Here is a 13,457-nt window from a genome sequence, read left to right as displayed (position 1 = left end):
AAAGCGGTTTGTTCTCTCTGGGGGAATAGAAGAGTTCGATTAACAAAATATTTGATTATACTTAGGTAGAATTTCTTTGAAACTTGCTCTTTATTATATTTCTCTTTCTTCCCCACAGAGAAGATCTAATTTATGCTTTTATTTAAATAAAGAGGGCTTTAAAACTGTTAGTTGCACACATAATGTTTTTCTTTCTAAAAATTAACAACATATCTTTTGACCACTACCTATAATTCTGAACTCTTCCTTCAGAGGAAATTCTTGTTATCTTTTTGTGCATAATCTTCCAGGGTTTTTTTCTATGCATTTTCATAATATATACTCATAGAAAATAGAATATTTGGAATTTTTGTGTTTTTTTTTTTTTGGTAACATTTCATACTATATGCAACACTGAAATTTTCTTCCCTCTTCCCCGAGCAATTTGTTTGGAAGATATTTATTAATTAGTATACACATTTAATTCATTCTTTCTAACTATTGCACAAAGTCCACTGTTCAGCTATGTCGGGATTAATTTCCTCACTTGCTATATATGGCCATTTAGCTTGTTTTCCAATATGAAGAATATTTTATTTTAGATAACTTTTTTCTTTTCTCTTTTTTATTTTTTTGGAGAGAGAGGGAGAGCATGAGCAGGGAAGGGGCAGAGAGAGAAGGGGAGAGAGATTCTTAAGTAGGCTTTACACACAGGGCTCGATCTCATGACTCTGAGATAATGACAGGAGCCAAAATCAGGAGTCGGATGCTTAACCAACTGCACCACTCAAGTGCCCTGTTTTCAAATAACAGTTTTATTGAGACATATCACATATCAAAAAATTCACCATCTTAAAGTCTACAATTAGTGGTTTTTAGTGTGTTTTAGGAGTTGTACAAGCATCACCACTATCTATCCAGAACATTTTCATCACTCTCAAAAGAAACCCAGTGCCCATTAGCAAATCCTACCATCCCTCTTCTCCGCCTCTGGCAACCACTAATTTACTTTTTTCCCCTCTGTGGATTTGCCTGTTCTGGACATTTCATATAGTGGAATCATACAACAGAGGACATTTTTGTTTGGCTTCTTTCCTTCACGTATCCTTTTCAAGCTACATCCATGTGGTAGCATGAGTCAGTGCTTTTTTTTTTTTTTTTGCACTAACATTCCATTGTGTGTATATATGGAATTTGTTTATTCATTTTTCATCTGATGGACATTTGGTTTATTTCCACTTTGGGACAATTATGAACAAACCTTCTGTAAACAGTTGTGTACAAGTTTTTGGGTGAGCATATGTTTTTGGTTCTCTTGGGTATATATCAGGAGTAGGATTGCTGGATCCTTAAGGCGGCTCTGTGTTTAACTTCTTGAGGAACTGCCAAACTGTTTCCCAATGTTGCTGCATCATTTTACATTGCCATGAATATAATATATATATATATATTTAAACAAGAAAGAATATATTCATGGGGCAAAGGGATGTGTTGATTAACTTGAGACATCAACCATGTGTGGAACAAGCTGAGAAACATACTAACTTAGTGCTGTTGGTAGAACTTTCTGTAACTTCGCTGTCTCATGTGGCAGCCACCAGGCACATGCAGCTACTGAATTTTTGAAATGTGACTAGTCTGACTGGGGAACTGAATTTTTAATTTTATTTAATTTTAACAAATTTAAATTTGATTCGTCCCATGTGGCCAGTGGCTACTGTGTTGGTCCGTAGAGTCCTTAATCTTTCCTGTCTGTATAGTTCCCAAAATAGTTGCCTTAATTTACTGGGAGAGTGATATGCCTCTTGGTCTGTATCTCACAGCTCCAAACTAGCTCCTGTCACAGACATTACAGAGAATAGATTTGGAGACTATGATGCCTTAAATTAGAACTGCACCACATTGACATTCAGGTAACTCTCAACTTTTTCAGGGACTGTTTGGGAAATTGGCACTTTGTATATCTCCTTAAGCTCACTTGGATTAAAGAACTGGTTTTATTGTTTTGTTTCTTATTACAAGAGGAATACATATTCACTGTAGAGAAGCATGAGAAGAACATAAAAATGACCGAGGCAACTACTGTTAATATCTTGGTGTGTGTGTGTGTGTGTGTGTGTGTGTGTGTGTGTGTATGTGTTTCTACACAGAATCTGTTTTTATTTCAGCTTTGGGGACAGGAATAGAAGTGCCACTGGAACCAATCTTCCTCCTCACAGTTCCTGTGAGAAGATTTCATCCACTTACTGCGTTCTCAGTGTGTGCCAGGCCCGTGCTTGGTGAGTTGAAGTCTCTTGAGGGGAGCTAGATATCAAAAATCCATTCCATCCCAGCATGATTAGGTGCTCATAGGGGGTAGGGAGGAGTGAGAGCAGAGAAAGCCCAGGAGAGGAGTAGCTTCTGCCTGGGGAGTTGTGGAAGTCTGCAAAGGGGAAGTGACATTTGAGCCAGACATTCGAATTGGAAGAATTTATGACAAAGAGAAGAAGGAGAAGGCTGTTGCAGGCAGAGGGAATAGCATGTGAAAAGGCATAAGATAGCGATAAGCTGGACATGTTCAGGGAAGAGACTGCTCCTGTTAGTCGGAGGGGTTAATAGTATGGGTCACATGTGGCTTATCTGCTTTAGTGTCATTGAATTCTCCTATTCTCCTGATGAGATAAATAAAATGTTGTCATTCCCATTTTTTTATAGGCAGAGAGTGGGAACTGAGGGAGACTAAGTAATTTGCCCAAGGTTGCACAGCTTGTGAGGGGCAGAGCTGGGATTCTGATTTGTTGAGCACAAAGCTCAGTCTTGAGAAAGGAGGTAGGCTGAAGCCCAGTTGTGAAGAGACTTTTCTGCCATGTGCAAGGAATTGAGAAGTTACCTCGCGGCTAGGTCAGCAGGATCATGGCATGATTGGGTCTGTGTTTTAGAGAGATCTTTGTGGCTGCAATGCACAGATTTGGAGACAGCTCCACCCACACTGTAAGCAGGTCAGCAATTTACCTGGGATTGAATCTCTCTCTCTCTCTCTCTCTCTCTCTCTCTCACACACACACACACACACACACACACACACACACACACACACCACAGCTTCAATGATAGGAGCCTCTGAGAATCCAGCACTTTTTGTTGCCTTCTCCCTTCTGCAGTGAAGCTCTGTACCAGCAGCCTGAGTTCTGTGTCTATTCCAGACCACAGTGGAAGAAGGCTGAGGGGCACAAGACATAGCTCCTTGCCAGGGGACCTTGAACAAATCACTTCCTAGTTTCCTCTTCTGCAAAGTGAAATTGTTGGAATTTCCATGTTCAAACATGCTTTCCATCTTAAAAATTCTCCTAAAAGCAGTGGGACCTATTAAGGGATTCCGCTGTGGCTGCACACCATGATTTTTGGAGGAACTGAGATAGTTGGAGACTGCCCCCAGATTTTAGAGCCTCTTGGCCTTTCCTGCACGAGGCCAGAGATCTGGCTTTCTAGGCATCATTGAAAATTTAACAGAATCTTCTTTTGTTTGCAGACTAGGCCAATAGAAGCAAATAACCTAATTAGGACCTCACAAGCAGCTTGCCCAGTTAAAGCTAATTTAATTAAAGTCTTATTAGCTGTTATAACTACTTTTTAATGAAGCTTTATTACATTCAACTACGCAGATCCCAAGCAATTGTATTAAATGTTGGCAAATGACCCATTAGTCTTTGATTTCACTACTTTTTTGCATGGTTCCCCTCCCCCTCCTGATATGCAGATGCCTGTGGTTGATTTGTTTTTTTCTTCAAAGCCAGGTGCAACCTTGAAGGCATATTTCCCTTTTTAATCTAATTTCCTATTTCTCTGGGATTCCTTGTACACTGGAGTTGTATTGGAATGATATGAAGAATAGAGAAAGGCTATCCCATTGGCCTCCCATATTCCCTAATATTTTTACCATAAATCACTCCCAAATGGCACAATTTTGAGGACTAAGGGCCCCTGGTTGAAATGCCAATGGTGTTGTGGAAATAAACACAGAAAACCATTATTATGAATTAACATCTTACTGAAGATTAGCTCATAATATTAGCTAATTGGCCAATAAATGAGACTCAAGAAAATAAATCCTGGGAGTGAGTAGTTTTGATAGTTGTTGGTGTGTAGAGCCGGATGGGGAAAAACCAAGAGTTACTTTCTACTATGTATCAGGCCCTGGGCTAGATACTTCCACATTTATTATCCCCCACTTAATCCTCTTAAAACCTTGATATGCATGCATTATTATAACTGATCTATAGATGAGAAACAGAGCACAAAGAGGCTGAGTCAGTGTCAAAGGTGCACAGCTAGCAAGAAGGAAAATGGGGATTTGAAGTCCCAGGACATCAGGGAAAAGCTCAGAGAGGGTGGCAGATACTTGGCCTCTAGGGGTCAGTATCAGGACACTGGGGGTTAAATTAAGTACTTGGGACTGGGAGTGGAGGGGATTACCTATGGGGGTAAAACCCAGGACAAGTGATTGAGGGGCACTAAAAACAAACCTGACTGGGCTCCAGGTTTGCCCTGGTGGAGCTGATGTGTTTGTGTTGTCTCTCTTTGTCATCAACTGGCAGTATGCTGGCATCATTAAGAGCATGGGATTGGCCTCAGGCTGACACACACTCAGAGGCCAGTTCCAGCTCTTTTCTGTAGGTATGAACCTGGGCAAGCTGTTTAAGTCTCTCAGCTGTGATTTTCTCATCTGGAAAAAGAGATACAGGTGTCTTCCTCATATTCATGTTGTGAAAGTTACAGGCTGTGTATCAAGCATCCAGTCCAAAGAAAGTGCCAGCAAGTAGCACCTCCTTGCTAAACTGATGAACTGTGTGGCTACAGTGGGAGGGCCATGGGCAACAGGAAATGTACCCTCGGGAAAGGGGAGGATCATGTCTTATTAGGCTGGTGGTTCTTAAACTTGAGTGCACACCTGACTCACCTGCAGGGCTCAGGAGACACCCCAGCAACCCCGGGGTGCAACCTCAGTCTCTGATTCAGTAGGTCTGGAGCAGGAGCCAAGAGTGTCATCTCTTTCAAGTTCCTGGGCAGTGCTGGTGCTGCTTGACCCTGCAGCACACTTGGAAACTCATTGGATAAGGTCACTCATAGTGCATGGTCTCTAACCAACATAGATGGTCGCTCCAACCCTGGAGATGGCCATGGGCATAATATTCTGAGTCCTTCAGAGCCTGGGATGAAGGAGAGAAGCAGAGCTCTTCCCCATGTTTTTACTCTGCTTCTGTGCTTTTTTGAGCCACTGGGAGCCCGTTCTTGCAAACAGGGGCCAAAAATGTTCACTTAGTTATGACAGCCTTATTTATTTTTTGCCATACCAGTCTTTGGGCCTGCTAAGGTGGAAGGGATATTTGTGGTTTAAATGAACCAATTTTGTAGCAGAATGTGCTGATACAATTTGTTCTTCACAGAGAGCAGGGAGGGTCTAGGCTCTAAGTAACAATTTGTAATTGATCTATTAGCCTGAAAATTTACATTATCACTGGCTTAACAGGAGAAGATACTCTCAGATATGGAGAAACAACAGTGCTTGCCTTCTATCATTCTTTTTATCAAGAAGGGACATCTTACTAGATACCAGTGAGATAATGTATGTGAAAATGAAATAAAAGTAGATGTGAGAATGATAGTGAAATGAAAAAATGATTTGCTATGTTTATTAGACAAATGTTTTTTGAGCCCTTATAAAATACGACAGCATGCTTTACACTAAGGTTTGTCTACTTTGGCACTAGTGACATCCTGGGCCAGATAGTTTTCTGTCCTTTGCAGTGTCCGATGTTTAGCTGTATCCCTGGCCTCTCCCACTAGATGCCAGTAGCACACTCTAGTTGTGACAAGCAAAAATGCCTCTTGACATTGCCAAATGTCCTATTAGGGGTTAGGGGCGGTCATCCTTGGTAAAGAACAGTTGCTTTACATGAGTAATCTTATTTCATCCTCACAAGGACCCAATGGAGGATGTGTTATTTGTCTCAGTTTAGAGTGGAAAGGAGGAACAGAGAGGTCAAGCAATTTGCTAACGGCCACACAGCTAGTAAAGGAGCAGGAACAGAATTTGAACTCAGGACTGAAATCCACAGCCTCAGTCTTGGTCATTCTTCTTGCTTCTAAGAGTATACATTTAAGAAATTGTAGGGAGGAGAGTCTATTTAATTGCATACATATATCCTGGTGGTTGCTTCCGAGAAGGAGAGAGGTGAACTGGAAGCCCAGTGGGGGCTTTTAGATATATCTGTAACATTTTATTTCTTAAAAGAAAAACAGCTAATTCAGCAACATGTTAACATTTGTTAAATCTGGGTGGAGGAGTCATGGGTGTCTCTCTCAAATTATTTTTTGTACTTTTTTGGAATGACTGAGAAATCTAATAATTAAATATCAAAATAATTTTAAAAAGAGTGAAACACAAGTAGAAATGTAAATATCTTCTGATATTTTCTGAGCATGTGATCATCACACTTGGCACGCTGTTTACCTAGTTTTTTTTAATTCTTTTCCTTTTTCTTAACAAAGGGATTCCCCAGCCTTCTTGTGTGAAGGAATCAATCATATTTTTGTTTCCCCAAAAGGCATAGCTCCTTTGCAGAATGTCATAATCATGACAATATCGACAGGAACTTAATATCTCCTCCAAAGTGGATAGTGTGTTAGAGCCTTCACATATATTAGTAGCTGATATTTATGAAATATTTACTAGTGTTTGGTGCCCAGCTGAGTCCTTTTCATCCTTCCTTATTTATTCCTCACTTACAATCCTATGAACTGATGATTTGGGTCACATTTTACAGATAAATTAATTGAGGCTTAGAGAGACGAGCTGCAGAACCAGCACTCCAGACCTGGATTTGTCTGATTCCGATGTCCCTGTTCTTTCTAGTACTGTAAGTGGCCACTCAAACAGGAGTCACCAAGGGCTGTGAGGCTGTCCCAGAGAAGGGAAGGTGCCAGCTCCTTCCACTGGCTGAGATGGCAGTGGCAGAAGACAGGTGGCAGGAGAGGTTTTCCTGGTCAGGTTCTGAGAATCACTGGCTGGTCGCAGGCACCTGGCTTAGCTTCTTCTTTATCTCTGGTCCTGTGGCAGTGGGTCAAAGTTCGTCTTGGCCCTGCCCTGTCCTAGATGCTGGTTCCAACACCTCTAGATTTAGTACAGTCTGAAAATAACCCTGCTTCTCCTTCCAGATCAGCAGTTCAAGGTCAGTATTAAATTTCACCCCTGGCTGACCAGGACCCATTGACTGCCTCTAGAAAAGCCTCCTTTCACAGCAGAATGTGCTCAACAGGCCATCTCCTTGCTTCTTGAGCAGTGCTCAATTCAATTTTCAGTTCATGAGGCTGGCATCTTCCAGAGCCAATTTGAATTTTGCAAGTAAAATGTGGTGCATTTACCATGCTCTCATCTAAATATAGCCCGTCCACTGCATTCCCTGGATCTGCAACAGGCCCCCATGGTGGGGTGGGGCAAGTTTGGATGCCCAGAGGAATCCTTTCTTGTTAACTCATCCTCCAAATGCCTCAAACTCAAGTGTTTTCCTGGAGGGTGGGGGGCAGCATTTTGTTTTATATTGTTATAGATTTACATCAGGAGCCCTGGAGCCTTGAACCACTGATGCGGACAGTGGTGGGCCTGGCAGCCTTGCAAAAGATCAAATCCGTTTACACACCGTGGGTGACTGCTTTTTGTTCTTACATCCTGGGTAAAATAACACACATTCCAAAGCCGCTGCCTGCTCTGGCTCCCCTGATGGATGGGGTGTTGCATTCCAAGAGGGCAGTTTGCTAGCCCTGAATTTGGGAAGCTGACACCAAATTAGTTGGAAGGATTTGAACCTTTCAAGCCATCTTATCCCCTCTGAGGGAAAGCTGACTTGTCATGCAGATGCCTGAAATTTCTCCAGTGCCAATATCAGTATAAAAAGTAGTTTCCTCAGCTATGCTGAAACACACTTAGTGGGAGTGGAAATTGCTATCCCTTCCTACAGGAAGGTGTATGGTGATGATGTATGTCTGATGCCTTTCACCTGAATCTACCTTTTGATCTAGCCATTCAAAGTGGACTTTATCCTAAGGAAAACCTAAAAGGCAGGTACAAAAAGATCCTAAAGGAAAAATGGGTATAGAAGAACATTTGTCACAGCTGAAAACTCAAAATAAAGGTACATCAAGAGAGGATGGATTATTCTAAACATACAAAAAGATGTTTAGACTCATTTCCCCTGTCAAGGTGGCAAAGATCAGAATGCTTGGCGAATGTGTGGACACTCAAATATCAGTTATGAAAATGCAAATTGGTACAATCCCTATGGAGGATGATTTGGCAATATTTTTAAAAATGTAAAAATTTACTCAGAATAGTCCACTTCCAGGATTTTTGTCTTATAGATGATGTAGAAAATAATGAATTGAGTACAAGAATACTTACTATAGTGTTGCTTGTGATAACAAAAATTTTGAAATAACTTAAATATCCTTCCATAGAGGCCTACTAGAAAAAAACACCATGGAATACTATGTAGCTATTAAAAAAGGACGTTGCTGTATTTATACTGAAGTGGGAAGATCTCCAAGGTAATCATGTAGTGAAAAAAAAAACTGAAGTGCCAAAAAGTGTTTTTTAGTATGTGATTTCCATGAAAAAGAACATATAATTATATTATTATATGCATAGAATATCCCTGAGTGTCTATGCAGGAAATTGTCAACAACTGCCTCCAGGGAGAGGAAGCAGATGGCTGGGGGCCAGTGAAGTGAGAGGGACATACTTCTCATTCTACATTTTGTGAATGTGATACCTCGTGTATCTCACCTCCTTACCTAAATGGGTTGTCATAAGTGGATTGGTTAAATACATTAGGGCACCTTCCATTATGGAAAGCAATGCAGCATTAAAAATGTGAAAAATAAATAAGAAAATGAAAAGATTCAGATTTATTAAAATGGAAAGAAGTCAACGCTTGTGCTTAGTGATAAAAGCACTAGGTGATGGAATTTGTTTATACACACACACTCATATAGAAAATTCTGGAAAGTTCCATAGGAAAAAATATTAAAACATGATTATATAGAGGATTATAGGTGACTTTTCCTTTCTTTTTTATTTCTCACTGTAGCAAATTATTTTTTGCTACCAAAAGTGACAATATTCTTCCCATTTTGGAAAACATATACAAAACCAAAATCAACAAACAACTTGACAACTGGGGCAGTGGGCAGGGCTGTATCCAACAGAGAGGGGACAAAGTAATTTTTAAGTGTTCTAGAGCTGGTGATCACATAACAGTATATATACATATATACACACATATATGTATATGTTTATCAAGAAAAATATATAAAATGTAAGCAAAGTGAAATTATATTAAAAATCACAAAGTACAATTTTTTCTTTTTGGCCATTGGTATTATTCTTTTAAAATCATAAAAAATGAAGAGCCCCATCATAACTCTATCGAAACTCAATTTATATTCTGTCACATTTCTTAATCACAAGCAGAATATGTGCTCATGGTAACATGTGAAATAATACAGAAGTATATAAAAAAGTTAATAATCAACTCTTTTTCCCTTCATTCTAACCCTGCCGGTGATTGAATTAATGGCTTTGAAAAATGGTATTACATGTTACTCTATGAGTTACTTTTTTAAACTAAGTATCCTGAGCCACCCTCCTAAATAATAGATTGGTAGACATAGATCTAACCTATTACGGTTATTTTTAAAAAAAATTTATTGGTTTATTTTAGAAAGAGAGAGAAAGAGAGCATGAGTGGGGTGAGGGACAGAAGGAGAGAGAGAAGGAGACAAGCCGACTTCTCGCTGAGGGTGAAGCTGACGAGGGGCTTGATCTCACCACCCAGAGATCAAGACCTCAGCTGAAATGAAGAGAGTAAACACTTAACCGACTGAGCCACCCAGTGGCCCCTAACTTATTTGTTTTAATGATACCCTTATTTTTACTATATTTTAAATTTCTTATTTACATAAAATTGAACATAATCAGGCTAAACCTAAAATACCGAACATTCCTTGCTCCAGTGATTCATTTCTAGAAATTTATGCTGCATATGTGCACACAGACATGTATGCAAAAATATTAATTGCAATAGTGTTTGTAGCAGTAAAAGGGCAAAAACAACCTAAATGTCAATCAGTGGGGAAACTGGTAAGTACAATAGGATGCTCCATAAAATGGATTTCTATATAGTCATGACATAGAATTGTGTCCAAGACACCTTGTTGAGTGTAAAACATAACCTTCATTATCTGATAGCTTTTGCAAAATGATACCATTAGTAAAGGTAAACAGGGTAGAAACACAGATTCCATACACATATACATTCAAGTATATGGACATACACTTATGTATATGTATGCTTACAAATAAATAGAATATTTCTGGAAGCATACACAATCTGGGATAATAGTGTTGCTTCTGGGAAAAAGACTGAGGGTGCACAATATAGGCGGACCTGGGTCTCCTGAGGGCAGAAGAATTTTATTCATTGCTTTTTTTTTCTTCTTTCTGATTTAAAAATTTATGCATTATTTTTAAATAAAAAAGTTAGATGATAAAAAGTTGCTACAACTATTATGAAAAATAGTTACAAAGCATGATGACATAGTCCAAGTTCCCTGTGTCCTAAGACTGCACCATTTGAAAAAAAAATGTATTAGAGAACTTCACATCCTGAAGTGCATCTTTACAATGTTGTGTGGCAGGGCTTTTATTCTGGGGCTGCGGGGTGGGGTCTGTGAACTTGGATGGGAAAAAATCACTTTAAAAAATTTTTAAACTAACCTTTTGGCTGAAAGTTAGCATTTCCTTCAGTAGGAATGTGGGCAGCAAACCATAGTAGAATTACTAGCAGGATTTGTCACCAATAGAAATCAGATTTATGATATCACATTACATTTGTTGCAGATATCTTGAAATATTTGCACTTGTCACTACTTCAAAATTATAGTAGTTATTTATTTGACTTGCTGCTAGATCTTGTTTATTTAATATGTTAATAAAGAAGAACATTCTTTACTCAATCATAAATTTGTTTTTTTTTCAACATCAGAATAACTATTTCAACATAATTGGTTTTCTTTGCAATCCTGTCTCTTATTTTATGTATTGTTGGTGAGAAGGGGCTTCACCAGATTGCTGAAGGGGCCCAGGGAGCAAGAAGGCCCAGGAGCCCTTGTGTTAAGATACCTTCGGAAGGGTTGGAGACAAGAAGTCACAAAGGGATGCTGTGAGGGTGTACCTGCAAGCAGGGAGAGGGGCCCTACCACATTCTTTTGATGCCAGGGGGCGATTTATGGCCTGAATATATAAATTGGAGATGTAATTTCGTTGTTGTTGTTCCAGTTGGTGGACCTTCCTTCCCCCCACCAGCTGCCTCCCTGGACCTCTGCCCGGCTGTGCTGGTGGTGTGAGCCCTGGGGCCCGTGCCGGCGAATGACAGTAAGCCCGGCTTGCCCTTGGTCCCATTTTAACCTTCTTCTGGGGCACAGCCAGGGTGCTGAGCTCAGCCTCTGAGCAGTGCACGTCAGCCTGGCAAGAAGCTCTATCTTAAAGAAGAATTTCAAAAATTGTGAAGCCAGAGCCCCAAATGCATCCCAGCTTTAGGGGAGCAAGATGCTGTGAGCAGATACCCCTGGAAAAAGTTAAATGGGGCTCTGTGAGGAATGGTCCCTCGTGTGTGCTAGAACATTCTGTTCTGAACTTTTTGGCCTGAACTGCTCTTTGATGCAAACTTATAGCACAGTTTGTGTGCTCACACCAGAGGGATGCTTGAGTGTTCAAACGGGGCTCAGATGTGCTGCTGGTGGTGAGTGTGGTTAGATGTAATCTTGACAGAGTCCTAGGAACACAGGCCTGCCAGTGAGGACTATACCCTGGGCTGACTCATGCTGTCATGCCATGCTCCGTCATGCCATCCATGGGGGTGATGGATGGAGTGAAGATGGCCCACAGATATTCCAGCCTTTGGAGTCCTTTAGACATAGCTTACTCTCCCTTCTGCTCCCCAGATCGTATCATTTCGGCCTACCCCTTCTCTTTATTCTGCATTCTGGAGACATGTGTCCTTTAGATCACACCACTTCTCTTGGGTGAGATGGATCCATTCCTTCATTTACTAAGTATCTAAGGCCAGCCAGCCATGGTTTCAGACCCCACCTACATCACTTGTGTAACCAGGGTAAGTCAGCTAAATGAAGATCTAAAAATTTCAAATAAACATTTTTAGTAACTCCTCATTCCCACAAAAAATAGACAAATGAAGTTGCATCTTTCCCCTTGAAATTGCTCTTCACTTCATTCTCATGATTCATCATTCTTCAGATGGTTGAGGCTGTGGGTACCAGATTCTCTTTTCTCCCCACTTCAGGTGCTCAGTGACCTGAGGCACTGTTATATGCTTCTCTGTAAATGCTCTTACTCTAGGGTTTCAGGTAGGGAGGTATGTTTAGCACTCAAATTTTGAGTGATAAATTCACTCTGAGAATGAGAGGGGGTTATCATGATCATGATCATGATCATGTGTTGGTAACATAATAATGGAGGCTGGGACATCTGGTCACTTCATTATAAAGCAATACTGTATTACCCAACAATCAGACCCAATGATCTTTAGTGCATTAGCAAACCTGTGACATCTCCACATTTTTGGGAAGTAGTTTGATGTTAAAGAAATCAAATAGTTTTCATGAATTAATCAGAATGTTGTGGACCTAACATTTATTTTGGGCATGCGTGTGTGTGCATGTATGTATTTTAATTTAAAATTATAGTTGGAGGTGGGAGCAGCATTCACTTCTCATTACCTTGGGCCTCACAAAAGGTCTTAATCTGGCCCTGCCACAAAGTCACCAGAATTGTCTCCTCCCCTTCTTCTTTGGGGACCACGTTTGGCCATATCCTTCCAAGAGGTGAGAGGCACTTGACAAGGGGCCAGTAAGGTGAGTGGAAATGGGGTCAATTGGTACTGGACAAAGTCTCCCTCTAAGGTGGGTGGAAGAATAACCTTCTAATAAAGAATGAAGATGCTGTCCAATTTACAAGCTCATGCCTGTGTCCCCTCAGGTCTTTACATATCCCATATTTCTTCATTGGCCCTATGACCAAGCCCATATTGGCATTGGTTTTACAAGAAGCATTCATGATAGTCTCCTTTCAATGTGCTTGTGATCATTTCTGGGAATGAGATAAGTCATTTAATGCCTCTAAGCCCATTTCTTTATTTATAAAATGGGTAAGACCCTAATACCTATCTGATGGGAAAGTGGTAGATAAAGTCTGGAATGCACTGTATGAGTCATAGCTGCAATTGATATTTTTACCAAGAATCTACTAGGTACATGTCTTTAGGCATGGAGGATGAGATGAGTCAAACCTGGACCCTGTCCTCCAGAGGTCTGAGCCTGATAGCGCTGCCAACAATGTGCACATCGTCCTGGTCCCCATAGGCAGA

General features: G+C 40.4%; 1 protein-coding gene and 1 long non-coding RNA gene across 2 annotated transcripts in view; one reads left to right on the top strand and one right to left on the bottom strand.

Moving 5' to 3' along the window:
- Positions 1-13,457, bottom strand: part of ADRA1B (adrenoceptor alpha 1B) — a 48,624-nt gene that overhangs the window by 24,595 nt on the left and 10,572 nt on the right. The window lies entirely within an intron of this gene.
- Positions 1,863-13,457, top strand: part of LOC121487857 — a 64,870-nt gene continuing 53,275 nt past the window's right edge. Inside the window, exons 1-2 of the long non-coding RNA XR_005986925.1 lie at positions 1,863-1,892; positions 2,148-2,258. This is a non-coding gene — a long non-coding RNA (uncharacterized LOC121487857). The remainder of the gene's footprint in view (positions 1,893-2,147; positions 2,259-13,457) is intronic.

Source organism: Vulpes lagopus, chromosome 3 (assembly GCF_018345385.1).
Source record: "Vulpes lagopus strain Blue_001 chromosome 3, ASM1834538v1, whole genome shotgun sequence".
NCBI lineage: Eukaryota > Metazoa > Chordata > Mammalia > Carnivora > Canidae > Vulpes > Vulpes lagopus.
The sequence above is the reverse complement of the archived record's forward strand: the minus strand, read 5'-3'. Positions and strand labels throughout refer to the sequence as shown.